A 22,647-nucleotide genomic window follows, 5' to 3' on the forward strand; every position below is an offset into this window, starting at 1 on the left:
CCAGGTCAGGCAGGTGACGCCACAGCCCCCTCCAGATAGGTGGTCACCCTGCTAGGTGACCAATCCCCCTTCCTGGGCTATTTAAGGTCTCCCTTCCGGGTAGGTGTTCAGATTCGACATGCAAGATTCCAGCAGGACTCCTCTGCATCATTTACTTCATCTTCTGACCACTGGGACTGCAACTAGACCCTTCAGGAACCGACAATCTGAAACTTCAGTGACGACTCCGTTCTGCAACATTGTTTCTCCGGCTCCTACATCCACAGAAGGGTGGGCAGTGGCTCTTGCCACAGCCGGACACTCCAACTGGGCTTGGTCCCCTTCTTTTGCAGGTCATCTTCTGTCAGGATCCACCTTCCGTTTCTTCTAGTTTTGTTTGGGTCTTGCACAGTCCTTTTCTAAAACTCTCCTGTGGGTTTGGGGAAAACCCAGGTACTTACCTCTTATCTCCTGGGCGCTGGGTCGGCACCTTGGTACTTGCCTTTTGGGGTTCCTAGATCCTCCAGCTCCCCTCTACTGATTCCACTTCCTTGGGTGGGGGACTGCCTTTCACATTACATTTACTTAGTATATGGTTTGGTCTCCCCCCAGGGTCTTCATTAATCACCATTGTTTTTTTTCCTATTTGCTATTGCTTTCTGTGCTAATCACCGACTTCTGAATGTACACATAATAGTATGTTTACTTACCTCCTATTGGAGGATTGCCAATTAAGTATTTTAGTATTTGTGTTACTATAATAAAGTACCTTTATTTTTGTAACACTTTGTCGTTCTTTCATGTGTGTAAGTGCTGTGTGACTGTAGTGGTATTGCATAAACTGTGCATGTTTCCTAGATAAGTCTTGGCTGCTCGTCTACAGCTACCTCTAGAAAGCCCTGGCTTCGTAGATACTGTCAACACCTCATTAATAGTGGATATCTGGACCTGGTATAAGGTGATAACACCATAGGTGCTTACCACACACCAGGCCAGCTTCCTACAGTGGTGGTGCAGCGGTGGGATAAGACACTTGCCACTCTGCCTTACCACTCTGTTACTGGATACTTTCCAGAGGAAAGACCACTACTAGATGCTAGGTACACAGTACACTTAGTTGTTAGGATTTCTAGTCTCCTAAGTTTGGGCAAGCTAGGGGTCTAGCAGAGCTCTTGCTCCAAACATTTCTGGGACCCTAGTTGTTAGAGTAGTTAGGTACACCTACACCACTCTAGTAAGAAAATATCTTCAGTAGAGCACAACTCTCCGGCCCCAGACTATCACTATGAGAGTCTCACCTTCCAAGAGCTTAGGGAGGTGTGTGCCAGTAGAAAACTGAAGACAGGGAGAAATCATAATTAAAGTCTGCTTCTTGGCTTACTTCTCCAAGCTGACCAGGACAATGCTGGAAGTCAGGAGGAGGAAGAAGTAGAAATGGACCCTCCAGTCCTTGACAGGGTGGATTTAGACTACACTGGGGAGGGTCAGGAGGAACCTGAGGAAAACCACAGCCCTGTTAGGAGCACTGCAGGTAGTGGGGAAGAGGGTCATTCCAGTAGGCCCACCTTTACTCCTAGAGGGTTGGTACAGAGAGTTCCCAGGAGGAGGGATAATCCACCTCTGTCCATTCCCATGTCTCCTCAGTATCTGAGGGGACCCACTGCTCCACCTCAGGGGAAGATTTCTTAAAGAGGGAGTTTAGGAAACTGAGGTTGGAGGAGGCCAAGCTGAGGCTGCACCAGCAAAGGCTGGCCCTAGATAGGGAAGCCTTTGCAGTGGAGAGGGAAAGACAGGTTGTGGGGTAAGCGCCCCATGGTGGCAGAAATTTGAGCTTCAGGGACACCAGAATCAGAGAGCGCTCTTCTGATTCCAGGAACCTGAGCAAGATAGTCCCACCTTACAAGGTGGGAGATGACAACTACAAATGGTTCACTGCTTTGGAGAGGGCCTGTAAAGTTCAAAAGCCCCTCCCCCCAAAGGCAGAGGGCAGCAATCTTGTGGCTTTCCTCTGCCAAAGGCAGAGACAAACTCCTCACTGCCAGAGAGGAAATACAGCTTTAAAAAGTGCACTGTTAGAGGTTATGGTTTAACCAATGAACAATATAGGATCAAGTTCAAGAAAACCAAAAAGGAGTCCTCCCAAGATTGGGTAGATTTTGTGGACTGTTCTGTGAAGGCTCTGGAAGGCTGGTTGCATGTGAGCAAAGTAATTGACTACCAGGGCTTATACAATCTAATTCTGAGAGAGCACATTTTGAACAACTACATATCGGATCAGCTGCATCAGAACCTGGTGGACTCTGATCTGACCTCTCCCGAAGAGGTGGGAAAGAAGGCAGACAAGTGGGTCCGCACCAGGGTGAGTAGGAAATCTCACACAGGGGGTGACCACAAGAAGAAGGAAGCAGGTAAGAATCTGGATCAGGGTGGGGACAAAGATATAACTAAACAGTCTTCATCAGGTCCACAAAACTCCTCTGGGGGGTTAAAAATCCTCTTCGTCTACCTCCAAATTTAAAAAGCCTTGGTGCTACATGTGTGAAAACAAAGGCTATAGGGCAGGGGACAGCTCCTGTCCTAAGAAAGGCACCGAGCCTCCCACCACTACTAACACCACTTCTTCCTCTAGTGCCCCTAACAATAGCAGTAGTGGTGGTAATAACACTAGTAGTAATTAGTCCAAAAGTGTATCTGGGCTCACCTTGGGGACTGTGGTGGGATCTGGGCTAGTCAGAGAGACCACTGAGGCTGTTTTGGTCTCTGAAGGGGGCAATGACTTTGCTATCCTAGCTGCCTGCTCCCTTAATATGGGTAAGTACAGGTAGCATCCCTTAATGGTTTTGAGGCTGAGGCCTACAGAGACACAGGTGCCAGTGCCACTATGGTGACTGAAAAACTGGTGTCCCCTGAGGAACACCTACTTGGTCACACGTACCAAGTGACTGATACTCATAGTAACACTTTGTGCCACCACATGGCAGTTATTGATTTCAGCTGGGGGGGTTACTGGCCCTAAAAAGGTTGTAGTGTCCTCTGATGTACCTGTAGAATGTCTGCTAGGTAATGACTTGGAGACTTCAGTTTGAGCTGCAGTGGAATTGGAGGCCCAGTCCGCAATGCTGGACATTCTTGGACCTATATTTGCCCTTGTTAGAGCACAGGCAAAGAAACAAAAAGAACAGGGAACCCTGGGGCCTGGAACAATGGCCCAGGAGGCTCCTAAACAAAAGAGCAGAAAGGATAAAAAAGTACCCCCTGCTCCAGCCTCCAGTGAGGATTTAACTCCTGAGGTAGAGGAATCTACTCCTTGGGTGGAACCTACACCAGCGGAGCTCCAAACTGACACAGCTGAGCTCTTGGGTGCAGGAGGGCCCACCGGGGAGGAACTCGATATGGAACAGAAAACCTGTCCCACACTGGAGAGCTTAAGGCAGCAAGCTGCAGCACAAGAGGCAGAGGATGTCAGTGGCACCCATAAGGTGTACTGTGATTACAGCCTCCAATACTCAGCAGCAAGTGACCCTAAACCTGGCGTCACCAGGAGACTGGTTATCCCTTTGAAGTTTAGGGAGTTCCTTTTAACTCTAGCACATGGTATTCTCCTTGCAGGCCACTTGGGGCAAAGCAAGACTTGGGACAGGCTTGTCTCTCACTTTCACTGGCTCCATATGTCAGAAGACACCAAGGAGTTTTGTCGCCCCATATCACTTGTCAAGCCAGTGGCAAGAGAGGTGGCACTCCAAAGGCCCTTTAATTCCACTACCAGTGGTTGGGGTGCCCTTTGAGAGGGTTGGGGTGGATATTGTTGGCCCCCTGGATCCTCCAACAGCCTCTGGTAATTGATTTATACTGGTGGTAGTGGGCCATGCCACTAGATATCCAGAGGCCATTCCTCTTAGGACCCCTACAGCTCCTGCAATGACTAAAGCCCTCCTGGAATTGTCTCCAGTGTGGGTTTTCCTAAGGTGGTATCAGACAGGGGTGCCAACAACATGTCTACTTACCTTAAAGCCATGTGGAAGGAGTGTGGTATAACTTGTAAATTCACCACCCCTTATTATCCACAAACAAATGGACTAGTTGAGAGGTTTAATAAAACTCTCAAAGGCATGATAATGGGACTCTCTGAAAAACTCAGGAGGAGATGGTATGTCCTATTACCTTGCCTCCTCTTTCCCCAATAGGGAGGTTCCTCAGAAAGGAGTGGGCTACAGCCCCTTTAAACTTCTGTTTGGACGCCCTGTTAGGAGTCCCTTGCTCTTGTGAAAGAAGGCTGGGAGCAACCTATAAAGCCACCAAAACAGGACATTGTGGGCTATGTACTAAGCCTCAGATCTAGGATGGCCGAGCACATGAAGAGGGCTTCCAAAAACCTTCAGGCCTGCCAAGAGTTGCAGAAACAATGGCATGACTAGAAGGCTGTGCTGACTGTTTACCAGCCACGGCAGAAGGTGTGGGCCTGGAGCCTGTGGCTCGCAGGGTACTCCAAGACAAATGGAGTGGACCACACACTAGAGAAAGGGTGAGAGGGTGTAACTAAAACAGATGCTCATCCTATCCTAAGGGCAGGTGAGCTCATAGAAACACTGGCTTCTGCCAAGTATCTCAGCATTTTTGACATGTGTGCTGGCTATTGGCAGATCAAGTTGTCAGAATATGCTAAGAGAGGTATGTCGGAATGTACACTCTTTTTGGGATGGTTACCCCCACTTTTTGCCTGCTGTCAGTGTGTTTTTGACTGTGTTCACTTGGATCCTGCTAACCAGGACCCCAGTGACAGTGCTCTCTCCCCCTAAATTTGGTTGCTCCGTTCTTAGCGCACCGCACAATTGGCATACTGGTGCCCCCATATAAGTCCCTAGTATAAGGTACTTAGGTACCCAGGGCATTGGGGCACTAGCATGAATTTTGCCACCCATGAGAGCCCATGCAAAATGTGTCTGCAGACCTGCCATTGCAGCCTGCGTGAAAAGGTGCATGCACCCTTTCACTACAGGTCACTGCACAACGTTGCTTTAAGTCATAGTGGTCTATGGCAGGCTCTCGTAGCCCAGAGGGTTGGGTGCAGGTACCTGTGTGTGAGGGTACCCCTGCATGAGCTGAGGTGCCCCTACGAACTCCAGCTCCATTTCCCTGGACTTCGTGAGTGCGAGGAAGCCATTTTACCACTGTACTAGACACAGGTCACTACATATCTCCAGCTGCGTAATGGTAACTTCGAACCTGGGCACGTTTAATATCAAACACATTGGAATCATAACCCAAGACTGTTGCCAGTACTGGTTGTGTGATTCCATGCGCTCTGGGGGCTCCCTAGAGGGTTTTCCGAGCAGCCTGTGCTGCTGCCACCCCTCAGACAGGTTTCTGCCTCCTGCTGCTTGACCAGCTCAAGCAGAGGAAGGCAGAACAAAGGATTTCCTTTGGTAGAGGGAGGCATGGCTTAGGAGGGGAAGCCTCCACAAGCCACAGGTATACTTTGAGGTGCACATTTGGGGGCATATTTATACTTGTTTTGCGCTGAATTTGCATCAATTTGTGGACGTGGAAACCTACTTTGCATCAATGAGATGCAAAGTAGGCGTTCCTGTGCAAAAATGACTCTAAGGCCTTAGCACCATATTTATCCCCCTGTGCTAAAATCACACGGGGGAGTCAAATAATGGTGCAAAGCTTGCTTTGCACCATTATTTAACGCCTGGGTCAGGGAGGTCGTTAGGGGACCTGTGGGCCTATTTCCATGGTGGAACACCATGGAATAAGCACACAGGTGCCCTCCCCAGGCCCAAGGGACAGCGGAGGATGTGGGAACCCCATCCCAGGTAAGTATAGGTAAGTACAGGTAAGTATTTTTTTTCTAAAGTGCCATTGGGGGCCCTGAAATGGCCCTCCCTACATGGCAATGGGTGCAATGGCCATGCCCAGGGCATCTTGGTCCCCTGTGCTGGCCACTGGGGTGGTGGGCATGACTCCTGTCTTTTATAAGACAGGAGTCATGTGGTATGGATGGTTTTGCGTCAGAAAATGATGCTAGGCTGGTTAGAGTAATTTTTTTTACTCTAACCTGCCTAACGTCATTTTTTGGTGAAAACCGCCCTTCTTCCATACTGCCAGCCCCAACCGGCTAACAATATTTTGTTTTTTACGATAGCCTACCCTTTGCACCGGCTTGCACCATTCCATAAATTTGTTTGCAGTTTTGCACCAAAAAGTATAAATCAGGGCCTTGGTGCCTTCCCCGCTTAAACTAGTTTGCACCAGTCCAGGGACCCCCGGTCCCTGCTGTAGCGCGAAACTGGACAATGGAAAGGGGGGTGACCACTCTCCTGTCCATCACTACCCCAAGGGTGGTGCCCAGAGCTCCTCCAGATGGCCGCTTCTTTCTGCCATCTTGAATCCAAGGTGGGCAGAGGCCCATGGGAGCATCTGAGTGGCCAGGTCAGGCAGATGACGTCACAGCCCCATCCTGATAGGTGGTCACCCTGCTAGGTGCTAACTAAAGGGGAGAAGGAGGGTTTAAAGGGGCTGGGTCTATCCTCCTTAAAGCTTCAGTGAACGTACACAAAGGCCCAGCCCAAAAGAACTTCCACAGGGAGAGAAAAAGGTTTTTTGTATGAAAACCCCTCATCCACCAGGGTTACCCCTTGGTGGCATGCTTCATCTTTGGGTTTCTTCCCATTCTGCTACAGAAGGAGGCGTGCTGCGACCTACGAAATACGTGGGAGCACTGTTGTTTTCAACAATGTGAATGCTAAAAAGGGATCTGAGTGGTGGGGTCTTGGTGAGTTAAAAATACAACCCTCTGAATGATATCACTAATTTAATACGTCTCACAGGGGTGGTATGATTAAAAAGGGTTGTTGGGAAGGTGGGTATATTATGTACCTTACCTCCTAAATTGTCTACATGTTTTGGAGTCTACCCCTAGACTCCTCATCAGGACCAAGGTGAACTCCCTAGTGTCACTCCTAGTGCGCCTACCACTAATAAAAGCACTATTACTACATGCTCTGTGGTATGGTAAATATATACAACTAAATTAAAATAAATAATACCCATAGGTATTGTTGTACTGCTGGGCAAACCTGTGAAGAAAAAAAGAATGAAAGAGTAAATGCATCTCTCAGGGGTATGGTGCTATTGCATCCATCACCCAGCCAAATGGCACTTGTAATCCACATAGAAAAACAAATACAAGACATACTACACACAAGAAACACTACAACACACTTCAACATGTGAGGCACCTCTAAGAAAACACACATGGTGCATGCGTGACCTACTTTCAGTATCTATGCTATTCACATCTTCCGTCCTCCAGGAGGGGTGTGTGCTTGTAGTCACACACTGAAAAATATATGTGGCAAAGTCAGACTCACCAAGCGAGTCACCACCACTGTAGGTGGTCAGGGGCATTGTGCACACTTACTTTATCAAAGCGACACTCCCGCTTGCAGCCTAATTCTCACCCCAGTTGGGATCCGGTATTTATGAGAGGAAGCTGCTCGTGGGCGCGTCTAGAACTAGACCGATGACCTCCCAAGATGGCGGTCGTCCGTGTCCACACTGAGGACTGTGAGGGCCCCAGGTTATGGGTTCCTCTAGAGGTGCCTGAGAAAAGATTTATACTTATAACTCTGGCACCTGATATCCAAAGAAAAGGCAAAGAGGGGTTGGAGGAGGGGGGGGAGAGATAAAAGGAAGGAGGGAGGGGAAAAAAAGGGGAAGTGACCAATAAGTCACAAAATTGACAATAAAAGAAAATAGCAAAAGAAAATTGTTTGTTGAATCCCTAAATGGTGACTATGACTTAAAAGGATTAATGTGAAGTTTATTAGCATATTAATAATGACCTGCTGGATGTGTTGGTGTCTTGCTCTTGAGAGGGAAACAGTCCCCAGGGGATGTTTTCGTTCAGACCACGTTGATGGGTGCATAATTTAAAAACCCAACGTTGTTCCCTTTCGAGTTGGAAGAATTTGCTTCAAGCCTCCTTGTAATGTTCAAGGATGACCCATTAGTAATCATCTACTGTGTGTGCACTATTGATGTTATGAGAGGACATTTTTTGTGGTGGCGTGGCCACACCTTAAGTTACTACGATGTTTACCAATGCAAATTTTTGCTTTGCAGGTACTCATTCCTATGTAATGTAGATTGCATGGGCATGTAATCATATAGACTACTCCTTGGGTGTTGCAGTTGGTAAAACCCTTGATTTCCCATGTAGTATTGTCATTAAAGATAACCCTCTTAGTTGTGTTTGTCAAGTAGCACACACTACAATTGCCACATGGTGGTGGTAGGAGGTTGGTAGTGTCCAACCCTCCTCTCTTTTGTGGGCGTGGCCGGGTATGTACTAGTATGTCCTTTATACTTTTGCCACGCCTATGGGAAAACATAGGTGTGGGAAGGTCCAAACGGCCGCTATTTAAAATGCGCCAATGCTTGTTGATAATCTTATTCACCAGATTGGAAGACCCGCAAACAATACCTTGGAAATGTAGAACGTTGTGATCCTTGCTATGAGATCAGGAGTGCGGCGTCATTGTTGTCGGTTCCAGAGGTCAGTGCCGGGGTCGTCGGGGCCTTGAAGTCACGCACGTTGCAGATCGAACTCTGGTGCTGATGACCAAGTCCGGAACGCTGCCATGGATAGCGTTGGGGCTGCGATTTGAAGTGGGACAATGCGATGTCTGGTGCCCACAGGTCACGGTTAAGGCAGCGGCGTTGTTGTTGCTGAAGCGATGTCATCGGTAGGCCCATGACAGTGGTGCAGCACAGGTCGGGCTCCATGCGGTGCCTACGGTTTGCAGTGCAGACAGGGGTGTCTGTTGATGACAGTGGAGTCAATGGCGCTGGCGTCGGCGGACCGGGGCTGCGGTGCAGGACAGGACGGTGCTTCGTGTACCTCATGAGCGGTGTCCACAGGCCACGATGCAGGCAGCAGCGTCGGTGTCAGTGTGACGTAACGGTGTCGGGGATGCCAAGGCTGTGGTGTGAGCAACGCAATGCAGAGTGCCGGGCCTACAGGTCACGGTGCAAGCAGCGGCTCAGTGACGGTGAAGTGGTGGTTTTTCTTCTGTTGCAGCACAAAACACACAGTTCCCAGTGCTGTAGGCAGATGAAGCTGAAGTCTTTGATATCCCTGAGACTTCCAACAGGAGGCAAGCTCTACTTCAAGCCCTTGGAGAAACTTCACAAGCAGCATACACAGCAAGGTCCAGTCTTTGTCCTCTTTAAGGCCGAAGCAGCAACTGCAGACCAACCCAGCAAAGCACACACAGCAAAGGGGTAGCACTCCTCCTCCAGCTTTCCTCCTTCGCACAGGTTCCGCTTGATCCAGAAGTGTGGTTTGTTCCTTTACTTCTGTTATGAGCGTATTTACTGTGATCTATCGTCTCACTCAGTTCCTGGTGAGGCGTGCAGGCCTCTGCAGCCCCTTCTCAGCTGTCTGGGCCCACGTGGCAAGTGAGCAGTGACAAACAGTGAAAGAGGGCATGGCCATGTATGGCCGTATTGATGGTCACAGGGGCTTGTGAGCTGAGGCCGCTAGTCCTTTGTGGGGCATTGCACTGCAGTTTCGTAGGCCGTGCAGGATGACTCCTTACCTTTTGAATAACAGTGATTGGGCAGGGCCCCAGGGGCCAGGCAGTTGGAGGGCTGGAAGGCTTCCTTGCCGCCGACTTTGAGGGCTTGTCAGGCAGCTGCACGATGTGGCTGTTAGAGAGCCTTACATGTACTGCGGGGCTTGCAGGCTAGTTACTGCAAGTCTAGGTCTTGGCACAGATTGGTGGCTGTTGCCGGTGAGATGCCAATGTGTTCTCTGCCCTCGTCATTAGTGTAGCAGGAGGACACACCTCGTGAGCTTTAGGCCTCAGAGTCGGCCTCGGGTAGGACCTTCACACAGCGCCAATAAGTGTTACACACAGGCTCAGTAACTACATTTGAGCGAAGGGCCTGAGCGACCTCACGTCCTCCGGGTGAAGGTGGATACATATTATAGTAGAGCCTGGGTGGCTTTCTACAGATGCCCAGGTTGGAGCAGTAAAAAAATATATATTTATATAACAAGTGCACCAAGTGATTTTGGAAAGGAGTAGTCTAACAGCAAATTCAGACCTGTCAGCTTATAAATTTCACTGTGCGGGGCAGGGGAGCTTGTGGGCAGGACCTTGGGCCGAGAGCTACCTAAGAGACACTCTGCGCTCCAACATTCCCCCATGCCTCCCTCAAAAATCAACAAGGGGTGGCTAAGGTTGTCGCCAATGTTTTCACACCCGTTAATGGGCATTGGTTGCTTACAGCGTCTAAAGACAGCTTGCCTTCCCTGCCACAGTGGGATTCCAGCTTCCCACCATGTGACTGTGTGAAGGGAGTCAAAATCATCTGACACACCATGGCACCATGTGAGTTGGCAGGTCTGAAAATTGTAGCTGTTGGACCATACATGCCAACAGACTCGATTCAGGAAGGAGACTCCTGATTACCTGCCTCCCACTTAAAATGTCATTCGATTCAATGTAAATCAATGGCATAGATTCCAGAATTTTAGGACAGGAACTTGGGAGATTAAAAAAAATTATCGGGGGAATGTATTTTACCCATTGACTTCTACTGAATCAGAGACAAATTCATGTGGGACAGAGCCAAAATAAAGTCATTTTTAGCCAAAATAAAGTCATTTTTAGTTTTGAAAATTGGGAGCAGCCCTCCTGAATAAGGTCTTTTGGCATGTATGGTCAATAGGGAAAATAAAGTTCTCCAATTTTATATTGATAGAGATCAAGTGCGGGTGGGCAATGGAGGACTAATCAGGGGAGTGGGAGATAGTTACCACCTGGTATGACCAGTAAAATATTCCAGCTGGCACAAAAATATGAAAATCACTAAACCTTAGAAGTGCATACATTAAAAGGTAAACATAATAAGAAATCACTATAAAATGTGTTCTATCTGCCTTAATGATCAATGACTGATAATTAAAGGAAACAAAGACAGAAAAGCCATGTTAAAAATGAATACAAACAACTGTATATAATGTTCTATTTTAGTATCATGTTCAGGACTTTGCAGAACGTTAACGCGTGAACAAATATCTGGTATTTTACTCTGGGAAAAGAGGTAACCTTAGTGGGAGATGGTGTAAGCACCAATGAGCATGGGGAGGAAGTAATGGAGGCGGTGATGGTGTAAAATTAAAAGAGAAAAATTGAATGGGACAGAGAGGGGTGGAATAGCAATGGCAAACTGGAGGAGAGAGAGAAACACTTAGAGCACCTGGGGGGGGGGGCCCAGGAGGGGGATTCGCATGGAGTACTCAAAGAAAAAAGAAAAAGTATTTCCCTGAATGTAAGGAGTGGAAGGATATAGATCATCCAACTCAAAGAATTGTACAGAAGCCAGCTCCAGGGCAAGGACAGACACAAGAAGTGGAAGTAAAACCATCACATAAAAATCAAGCAAAAGGGATTGACAAGAAAGCCAACCAATGGTAAGCCATTGCCTGAAACAAAGCCTGCTGTGAGTGCTGGCGTTGTCACAATAGTTTTCAACAACACGTGAGACTTAAAAAGTGTTCATGTTACTAAACTACAGACCTATGGTCAACCCAGGATAACAGAAAGCCCCACATTCCTTGCTGTACAAAGGGACTCCGGGCTCCTTCAGCCACTATGAAAACCTGTCTGAGTGTGAGTGGTGCTCGCTCCTGCTTTGTAGGCAGGGTACCTCAGATTTCTTTACACCTCTTTTGCTTCCTTATCCACAGTAGTGGCCAAGCTATGATGCCTGCAAAGACCAAGGTAGTTTAGACCTAGGACTGCTTCAGTCATAGTGCACCTGGCGGAGAGGGGCAGGGATGGGGCAAGCTACCTGAGATCCAATTCGGTCTCTGAAACACACGTATGGGCTAGGTCATCATTTGTTTGGTCCATAACCACCCATTTAATTGTCTACATATACCGGCAGGGGAAACAAGACACAATAGGAAATTCTAACAATAGCAAGAAGCACGCTGACAACTGATCTGTATTAGTTGGTGGAGGCCTTACAGTGATGCTGGAATATTTCATCATGTGACACTTGGTTGGGTTGTACACTGAAGCATAGTCCAAACTAGTCAAATGATTGCGGTGTTAAAAAGAATTGAGTGACCATGATGCTCTCTTTGCGCCATGTAAGATGTGTGGTATACATTTAGCAAATATTTACTTTTTAGCCACCAATCCATACAAGAAAGTAGAACTAGGGATACAGAGCTGGGCAGTTGCCAAAGTGGCTGCATTTTTCATTTAAGTCTATGTACGGCTCCTTTTGGTGTAATTGAGGTACCACCAGCAGCAGTTTTTGTCCCATAGGCAGTAAAATGCCTGACCTTACCCTTGGAGAAGGCAGCATACTGTTAGACACCCCAACAGAGTTTGTGAGACCAATTTGGGGCCCATCATTGCAATGTGACAGCAGGGGTATATATTGCAGGGCAAAATCCATGAAAAGGGCAGTGATAGGAGAAGGAATGCTTCTGTTCTCAACTGAGACAGATTCAAGAGAAATGTGAGGAAAGGAGGATGAAGCTGTGGCAGGAGAATGAAAGCCAGAAAAGACGATGGCACTAGATAAAATAATGCACAAGTCGGATACAGTAGAAAAGATGACTGCATTGGTGAAGCCCTTCAGAGTTGTGTAGAGAACAAGAATGGCATCAGTGACGTAATTGGGCTCCGGATTAACAAAGATTGAGTTCTGGGTGAGGCATGTGGTGAAGGAACTGACAAGCAGGCTTTAGCAATAGAGCAACCAGAGAGATGTTGGTTCGAATCAGCAGGGATGAAACTCAGGAGAATATACGACGCAGGACCCATTGATGGGTATTGGGGTTCACAGAGGATGTTGTGGCAACAACGGTCAAGGAGTCAATGCAGACCTCTTCCCCCTAGTTATGACAGAGGTGTGCTTGTCAAGAAGGCACACAGACTTCCCATCAGAGCTTTGGCCTCCCTGGTCACATAAGGCAAAGGTAGAATCACTGTAGTGCTAAATGTTCTAGACCTCTCACCTGAAGCAAGATTTACAAATGGCAGGAAAGGAAATCCTCCTTTTCTCCAACCAGACTTCTGTGATACAGACAAACAAGAAAGAACTGGAGGACATAGGATTATGGGCCTCTTTGTGGTCTCCTGCTCCTCTGAAAGTGGTGAAAAGAGGGAAGCCTATAATTCTGCCTAGGTTGAAGCACTGTATTAATTCTTAAAGTGTTTGAAGAACCACACTGCCAGACCTATTGGTGTATGATGGTCCAGTGGAGATATGTGCTAATCCCCGGCTTTGGCACTCTCAAGGCCATTTGGGATGGGTTGAGATGTTTGAAGTTGCCTTTTGATAGTTTCTCCTAGTGCAGGGTTCTGCAAAGTCGGTCCTGGAGAGCCGGGTCCATGCCATGTTTTTAGCATATCCACATGTAGAAGAAAGATGTTTCAGAAATCTACATTTTTCTAAATGTGGATATGCAAAAAATCTGGCATGGGCCCGACTCTCCAGGACCGACTTTGCAGAACCCTGTGACCTAGTGGAATGGCATTCTATTCTGAATTGTATCCTGCATTTCTCCCTATTTATCTAATCCTCCTTCCCTGATCCCCACCTTCATTTCCTTCCTACCCTGCCGTTTTCTGTGTTCTCCCTTTCTTGTTCATCTGTGTAATGACCCTTTTTATAAAATAAAGGTGCATCATAGTTTATCATATTTTGAGGTGCTCTCCATTGGTGTAACTCAGTAACAGGCTAGTGACAAACTGTAGTCATGATTTTGTTACTGATGGGGATTGCTATTGAAACTTTCTGTTTACTATAAGCAATTTAAGCCTAAAAATCTAAACGACAAGTCCGAGGATGTAATTTGCAGTTGGCTAAAAGTACCATCACGGTTACATCTCGGAGCCGGATTTAGAGTTGGACTTACCACAACTGCATATTTCTTTGGCCTTGTCTCTAGAAGACACACTTATCGCACTGCAGGTGGTTTTCATTCATTGTGTGGTGCTGGGGTCATTATCTCACAGTCTCGGCCCTTTATGGGCAATGTAGATTACTGAGTGCAGCAGCTGGACCTTCGTGTGAGATGGCATGAGAGATATCAAACTTGGGCTTCTTCCTCCTTCGCAAGCAACTAGAAACACTGTTTTGTTGTAAGAGTAGGCAGATCTAACCACTAGCCAAGAGTTTTGTCTTTTCAGTGTTTTCTGTCAGAAAATCCCATACCAAAACCGCTTTTGCCATTTTTCCTTTGATATAATTCTTGTTTTAAGCACTTATATGCAGATTTGGCCTGGGGAATGATGCATCACATGGCCTGCGATGGCAAGTAAGATAAAGTTGGTGCAATAATATACCTGTATCATTGTCTGGAATCTCAAACGGAACCTTAGACATGCTCAATGGACGGTATGCTCATGACCTTATCATAGGAGGGTGATCTGCATTCAAATAAGGGTCCCAGGATATAATCCCTTAGTGATATCACCCTTATTTATGGTAAGGTTCTGCAATACTGCAGTGCTATTCACCGAAACGGATACTGTCACAGGAGAAACCCAAATGTACAATAGTTGGTCAGATTTCAGTTGCATTAACTACAGTATTTAATAGCAGATCTGAATAATAAAGATTTACCCAAATCTTCTAGGATACATTAATATAGTTCAGTCATAAACAAAACTAATGACGTTCTGTAATTAGAGGCATCAAGGACTTCACAAACCTAAGTTCATTTGTTTCTGCATATGTTCAGTCTAAGTACATTTGAAATGAAAACATTAGACTACATGTCAATCAAGTCTCTCTTTTATCTGTACACAGCCACAAGCCAGCCAAGATTGTAGCTTCTGGCAATCACTTATGAGAACAAAATGCCTCATTTTAGGGTATATGTTCAAGGAGTTTGCATTTGCGTGGCTTTTCATGACCTTCTAGATATGATGTGAGGCAAGGTTGCGCAAGTCGCTGCATTGCCTTACACTGCATCAGGGAGGCGTACCAATGATGTTGCTGTGGGTGCTCCCATGCATCACCCATGGGAGTTGACACATGACCAGATTTACAAGAATCTGTAAACCTGGGAATGCGACAAAACTGCACGCCTCCCCAGGGCAGGGGCAATGAGGAGAAATATCTTCATTTCTCCTCATTGTTTCCTCTTTCTATATGCGCTGAATTCTGCAGCACACATAGGAAAGGAAAATGCCTCTCTGGAGGCCCACTGAAGGTGCCCGTTCCTGCACAAAAACAACCCTGCCAACAACGCAGACACCCTTGCACCCTGGTGCAAGGGTGCCTGCCTTGACAGCTATTTGTGCGCCAGCGCAGGGGTAAAGGACAGAAATGCACCGTATCTTGTAAATACTGTGCATTTCTGCCCTTTCAAATTAGTGTAGGGCAGCGCAGTAAAAACGCTTGAGGCGCTGCCCTACGCCAATTCCTAGTATATAGGCCCCAAAGTCTCTTTTTTAAGCTCAACAAGTCTTTCATAATTAAGGATATTGGAATTCATCTTTTAACACTTTTATGTAGGAACAAATATTTATGTTTTCCTCATACTACTCCTGCTCTTGACAATAAATACATTTTCTATTTAACCAAAACTCTCCCATGACCATGGCTCTGGTCAAAAGACAGTGCAGTTTTTATTATACTGATGGCTGATGCCTTCACTACTATTGTTCAACAGAAACAATAATGGAGTTCAACTTTCTCTGTCTTGTATATTTCAGGACTCGTGTTGAAAATGCAAGCTAAGAAAATAAAATCTATATTTTAATTGTTTGACAAGCACTGCTAGATTTACCTTACCTCATTTTTGCTTCTCTGGTTTCTTGCAAGTGGTGTCCCATAAGATATTTAGTGGGTAGAAAATCTGAGTTCTAGCAGCTTTAAGCACTGGTTTTTCCACCTCTTTTCCTGTGAGCGTATTCTGCCCTATATAGATGGCACAAAATAATGTATGCTCACTATCAAAAACTGTTTTTATTAAGGCATCATTTTAAAATAATATAGTTGTAGCTGTCTAACCTTCAGTGATGAGACACGGGACCCAGGTTGAAAGGCCTCTCAACAGCAGCCAAATGCAGCACTGCTCTGACTCAAGAGATATAGGGGCATATTTATACTCTGTTTGCGCCGGATCGGTGTCATTTTTGTGACGCAAATCCGGCGCAAACTTAACTTCATATTTATATTTTGACGCTAGACCCGTTGAGCGTCAAAATATTGGAGTTAACGTAATTTTTTGCCTGCGGAAAACTACCTTGTGTCAATGAGATGCAAGATAGGCGTTCCCGGGCAAAAAATGACTCTAAGGCCTTTGCATCTTATTTATCCTCCTGTGCAAAAATCACGCACGGGAGGAGGAGGGCCTTAAATAATGGTGCTAAGCCTGTTTAGGGCCATTATTTAACGCCTGGGTTAGGCGTTAGGGGACATGGGGCCATTTTCCATGGTCAAAGGCCGTGGAAACAGCCCACAGGTGACCTTCCCTGCACCCAGAGACACTCCCACCCACCCCCACCCACACCTGGAGGACACGTAAGGATGGGGGGACCCATCTAACGTAAGTGCAGGTAAGTTTTTTTTTTTTTTTTTAATGGCATGGGGGGTCTAACTTAGGCCCCTCTACATGGCACTGTGCCCAATGGCCATGCCCTGGGGACACACGTCCCCTGGGCATGACCATTGGGCAGGGGGGCATGACTCCTGTCTTTACTAAGACAGGAGTCATGTCCATGGGGGTTGTGCATCCAAAAATGACGCTAGTCAGGTTAGAGTAATTTTTCTGACTCTAACCTGACTAGCGCCATTCTTTGATGCACAACCTCCTGTTCCCCTCACTCCTCCCCACCTGGTTAGCATCATTCATTTTGATGCTAAACGGGCCTTACTGCCAGCTGGCGTCATTTCTTAAATATGACGCCAGGCTGGTGTCCAGGAATGGCGGTAGGCGGCGGTAAACTTGTTGACGCAAACCTGCGCTAATGCAGGTTTGCGTCAAAATGTATAAATCAGGGCCATAGTTTTCCTGTGCCCACCTCTAGAGACACTCTCCCACAGTAAACCAGGAAGCCTGGCTACAGATATGAGAGCTCTAGCTTCATTAAAGGATTTTTACATGCATGTCATATAGTTCCAAAACCAGAGAGAACATGGTGAGTGCGAACTTTGTATAATGGATGTTCTGCAAGCTCCATTCCTTCGTACAGTCTAGCATTGGGATCACACAGACCGCATTTCTACTCACAGCCTAGTGTTATGATCACACAGACTGCATTCCTTCTACAGCCTAGCGTTGATATCACACAGACTACATTTATTTTACAGCCTAGTGTTGGGATCACAGGCTGCATTCCTTCATACAGCCTAGTGTTATTGATACTGCTTAATTTTCTATACCTACTGCCTATGCTGCAGTTGTCAAACAGGTTGTGCCACTGGTCGTATGGACCTTTAAGTATCAGCTGAATATGTATTCTGGGAGCTAACACTGGTACAGCAAAATCAAATTCCAGTTAAACCTATTAAGCTCCACAAGAAAATCAGAGTGGGTGATTTCAAACCATGATGATTTATTAGCAAATTATTAGCAAATTAATCAGCTACAATTGTTTTCATTCAGTTAATCATTTGTCAATTAAGCTTGAAATTCAGTAAAGTTAAACCAACAGTATAAGATCAGGAAACCTGAAGCTGAAATTGTTTAAAGAGTACAAGATGCAAAGCAATTAAAGTATCAGTTCCATAAAGGAACTTCTCTAAACTAAATAAAGCATCATGGACAGCAGGGAGATATCTTCAGCAGAAGGTGTCAGTCTAAGGTGAACCAAAGAAAGGTTTAGTGCAAAAGAAGGCATAAGCATTCAAACTCCTAACTGAAGAACCAGAAATATGAGGTCTCAGCAGAGTGGTCTTCCCTCTGCAAAGTCAGGACAATAGCTCCTAACTATTCTAAGACACACAATTAAATACATTTTGTTTCTCCCAGAACTTCTTCCCACCAACTCATCTGACCAGTCATCTGTCTTTGACTCATGCAATGATTGTTCTGACTTCTTGGTTTGGTTACCTCACACTGGCTTCACATTTTTCAGAATTGTGGTTCATCTATCAGAGTCTACATAGCGCAAACGTCCTGCCCACCAAAGGTAGGTTAATTAGATAGGAATAATTAATATCTTTAAATGAGGTGCATGTGTTCAGATGATGTACAAAACAGACCTCAGTTTCCCAGGGTTGATATTCCATCAGCCATGATGACTATATTTTAATATTTATCCTTTCTTTCCATGTGTCTACAATGTGCACTTTCTTTAGTTGGTAAATGGAGTTTGGAGAAACAAATTAAGGGCCATATTTATACTTTTTGACGCAAATCAGCGCTGGGGCAGATTTGCGTCAAAAGGTTTACTGCCGGCTAACGCCATTTCAACACACCAGCCGGGCTCCGTATTTATAAAATGACGTTAGCCGGCGCTGCGGCTTGGTTAGCGTCAATATAAATGACTCTAACCGGGCAGCGGAGGCGTAGGGAAGAATGGGGGTTGTGCGTCAAAGAATGGTACAAGTCAGGTTAGAGTAAAAAAAATTGGCTCTAACCTGACTTGTGCCATTGTTTGACACAAAACCCCCATGGAAATGACTCCTGTCTTATCAAAGACAGGAGTCATGCCCCTCTGCCCAATGGCCATGCCCAGGGGACTTCTGTCCCCTGGGCATGGCCATTGGGCACAGTGGCATGTAAGGGGGCCCAAGTTAGGCCCCCCTATCCATTTAAAATTAAAAAATATATATACTTACCTGCACTTACCTGCACTCATCATGGATAGGTCCCCCCATCCATGGGTGTCCTCCAGGGGTGAGCTAGGGTGGCAGGGGGTGTCCCTAGGTTCAGTGAAGGGCACCTGTGGACTGCTTCCATGGTCTCCCACCCTGGAAAAGAGCCCACAGGTCCCTTAACGCCTGCCCTGACCCAGACGTATTTTTTTTACACAAATCGGGATTTACGTCATTTTCCGGCTCCGCCTCCCAGCCGTGCACCATTTTTGTCCGGTTGGATAAATATGGCGCACGGGTGTTTAAGTCATTTTTTGGACGGGAACGCCTACCTTGCATGTCATTAACGCAAGGCGGTTTCACGCATCCAGAAAATGATGCACACTGAGATATTTTGACGTTAGCGGGGTCTACCGTCAAAGTATAAATATGGACTTAGTTTTGCGCCAAATTTGCGTTAAAAAAAATGACGCAAATCCTGCACAAGCAGTGTATAAATATGGGCCAAAATGTCCATAGAAAATTCAAATGGAGTTCATCAGGATCAACAGAAAGCACATTGAAAGCAATTCTCAGTTGGATGTTCTTGATATCTTGTCTAAAGATGGTATGGATAATTTCTTATTTACAAAATACAAGAAAATCCTATCTTGTGTAAGTGTGTGTACTCAGTCTTGTATCACACAATGGACACTTTCGTTATTAATTTGATGGGTTCTTTATTTTTATTTTTGTTTTCAGTAACTCTTTCTTCATTCTTGGTATGTAAAGTTGAGGATTAGTTCAGAGTGTTAATCCACAGCCACCATTGTTTCATTTACATCCTTTATTAAATCAGCCACATTACTTTACTGTATCAAGACCTGAGTATAGCCTAATGAAAGTCACAATTCTTCATTTTTTTGTCAGATATAACCATAGACACACTGTTGACTCTAGACACCTCATTCCAATCATAATGCTCATCGCTGTTATTACAATTCTGGCCAATAATCAGGCCACCAAAACTCTTCTTTCATGTGTGACGTACCAGAGTTTTGGGAATGAATGTCCTTTATAGCTGAGTTAACATGTTTTTGACTTCCACCATGGCTGCTTCCATAGGTCCCTGGTACTATCTTTTTGCACTATCATTGGTGATGGTTGATACATAGGATGTCTTTTGATTAGGACTTCTCAGTCAAGACTGAGGAAGATTGCCTGGTGAACCATCTGCCTTCGAAGTCAAAACTAACTCACAGTAGTCTTAAAGTACAATGATAGGTAATGGGCCTAGTTCTAAGGGGCTCTGGCCCCTTTGCAGTTGGATGAATAGAAGAAAGTACCACATCCAGGTCAATACTGCATGCTCCACTGAGTGATTCTTTGGCTTCGTCATGGAATTCTATTCTTTGGTTTGGACGCACACGGTGCTAATCTGCTGTATTTAATTTCTATGCTGGCCTTCGTCCGCTCTGTACCTTCATCATTATCACAGCACCTTCAGCCTTCCAAATTCTGCTGGTAGGAATTCTCCCTTTGGTGGTTTGCCACTTGATACTGCAGTGACCACATCTTGGGATGTCATCTGCGGACTTGTAAGCTCGCTTTCAGGAAAGAGAAGGGTTAATGTCCCTTCTACATTTCTATGGGCAATAAACAAATATCCATCTTCTTTTTACATATATTTTATTTATATGTTTCCATCATGTACCATTTAAAGTGCTATCATCGAACTGATCTGTTGTTTCAGGACCAGACAATGGCACTTTTACTCATCAAGAAGATCCACAACTCTACATATTTGAACTTCTGTTCAGACTTGCTTCTGCTATTTCCTCAGAATCAACTTGTAAAATTAATTTTTCATCCCTGTGTATGCATAGGGCGCCCTCTGTGTTTTATGGAAAGAGAAGGTCCACTATGAACATTCTATTTAGGAATGTAGCTGCTACTTCGTCATCATGTAGGGAAACAGAAAGTTGTGGTCACCGGAATTTTGAGCACTTGAGTGGGTGTGTTCACAATCAATTGCCAATCCAATTGATGTTTGATGTCTTCTTGGGATTTTTTGTTAATAGGAAGCTTTATCATCGCCTTAGTATGCCTGATTAGTTGGACAATAACATTCTGTCAACCTCTTTTTCTGAATACTGTTGTTCACATTTACACAAGATAGCTTCCAGTTGCTGATTTGGGCCATATTTATACTTTTTGACGCAAAACTGCGCTCATGCAGTTTTGCGTCAAAAAAATGAGCGCCGGCTAACGCCATTCTGAAGCACCATGCGGGCGCCGTATTTAATCAATGGCGTTAGCCGCCGGCGCTGCCTGGTGTGCGTGGAAAAAAACGACGTACACCAGGCAGCGCCGGCGTAGGGGGATATGGGGCTTGGGCGTCAAGAAATGGGGCAAGTCAGGTTGAGGCAATTTTTTCGCCTCAACCCGATTTGCGCCATTTTGTTCGACTCCCAACCCCCATAGAAATGGCTCCTGTCTTAGCAAAGACAGGAGTCATGCCCCCTTGCCCAATGGCCATGCCCAGGGGACTTATGTCCCCTGGGCATGGTCATTGGGCATAGTGGCATGTAGGGGGGCACAAATCAGGCCCCCCTATGCCACAAAAAAAAATATTTAAAAAAATTTACCTGAACTTACCTTAATGTCCCTGGGATGGGTCCCTCCAGCCTTGGGTGTCCTCCTGGGGTGGGCAAGGGTGACAGGGGGTGTCCCTGGGGGCATGGGAGGGCACCTCTGGGCTCCTTCAGAGCCCACAGGTCCCTTAACGCCTGCCTTTTGCAGGCGCTAAAAAACGGCGCAAAAGCGGCCGTACGTCATTTTTTTGGACCCGCCCACTCCCGGGCGTGAATTTTTCCCGGGAGTATAAATCCGACGCACATGCCTCGGAGTCGATTTTTTAGACGTGAACGCCTACCTTGCATCTCATTAACGCAAAGTAGGTGTCCACGCTAAAAAATGACGCAAACTCCATGGACTTTGGCGCTAGACGCGTCTAACGCCAAAGTATAAATATGGAGTTAGTTTTGCGTCGAAATTGCGTCAAAAAAAACGACGCAATTCCGGCGCAAACGGAGTATAAATATGCCCCTTTGTCTTTTAACTATCTTAGTCATTATTTGGAAAAGGGGTGGAATTGGCTGGACTTGGGTGCGATGGTTGTGGGTGGCAATTATTAAGATGATTTGGATCACACCTCCTTCCCTCCATGTTTCCATTTTCCCGTGGGATGGTAACATATATGCTACTAGAGATATTTTAGCAATTCTGGGTAAGGGCCCTTGCCAACATGGTAAGAGTTGCTTGTCCTTGATCTAGTCACGTTTAGCATAATACCTTATCTCCAATACCATACTCCCTTTTTGTGGTCTTCAAGTCATGATAAGTCTTTCTGCAACACTTTGAAGATTTAAAGGCATCAATGTGAACATGAGCTGGAATGGCGTCCTTGGGTATATAACATTTTCATGCTTGATGGTAGCGATAATTAGGGCTGGTTCATTTGTCGAGAACAATAAAGGTTGGGCCTTGTACCCAGTTCTGCAAGAGACATACCCATTGAGGTTGAGGGTGCAGTCGTAATATTTAACCGTATTAAAGGTAAATGTGAATCCCAATTTTCTCAATTTCTTGTACAAATTTCTTCAACATATTCACTATGGTTTTGTAATAATTTTTAATTAACACTTCCACTAGAGGCATGGCTATTCTCAATATGTATATTTTGCTTTTCCCCTAATAGCTTACAAACATTTTTGTTGATATCTGCTATGAAGAATCTTCCCTAATTCAATTCCAAAAAATATACAAACCTATAAAAAAACACTGTGCTCTAAGGCAGGAAGTGTTTGACTGAAA

The sequence above is a fragment of the Pleurodeles waltl genome, chromosome 1_2 (assembly GCF_031143425.1).
Source record: "Pleurodeles waltl isolate 20211129_DDA chromosome 1_2, aPleWal1.hap1.20221129, whole genome shotgun sequence".
In the NCBI taxonomy this organism is placed as follows: Eukaryota; Metazoa; Chordata; class Amphibia; order Caudata; family Salamandridae; genus Pleurodeles; species Pleurodeles waltl.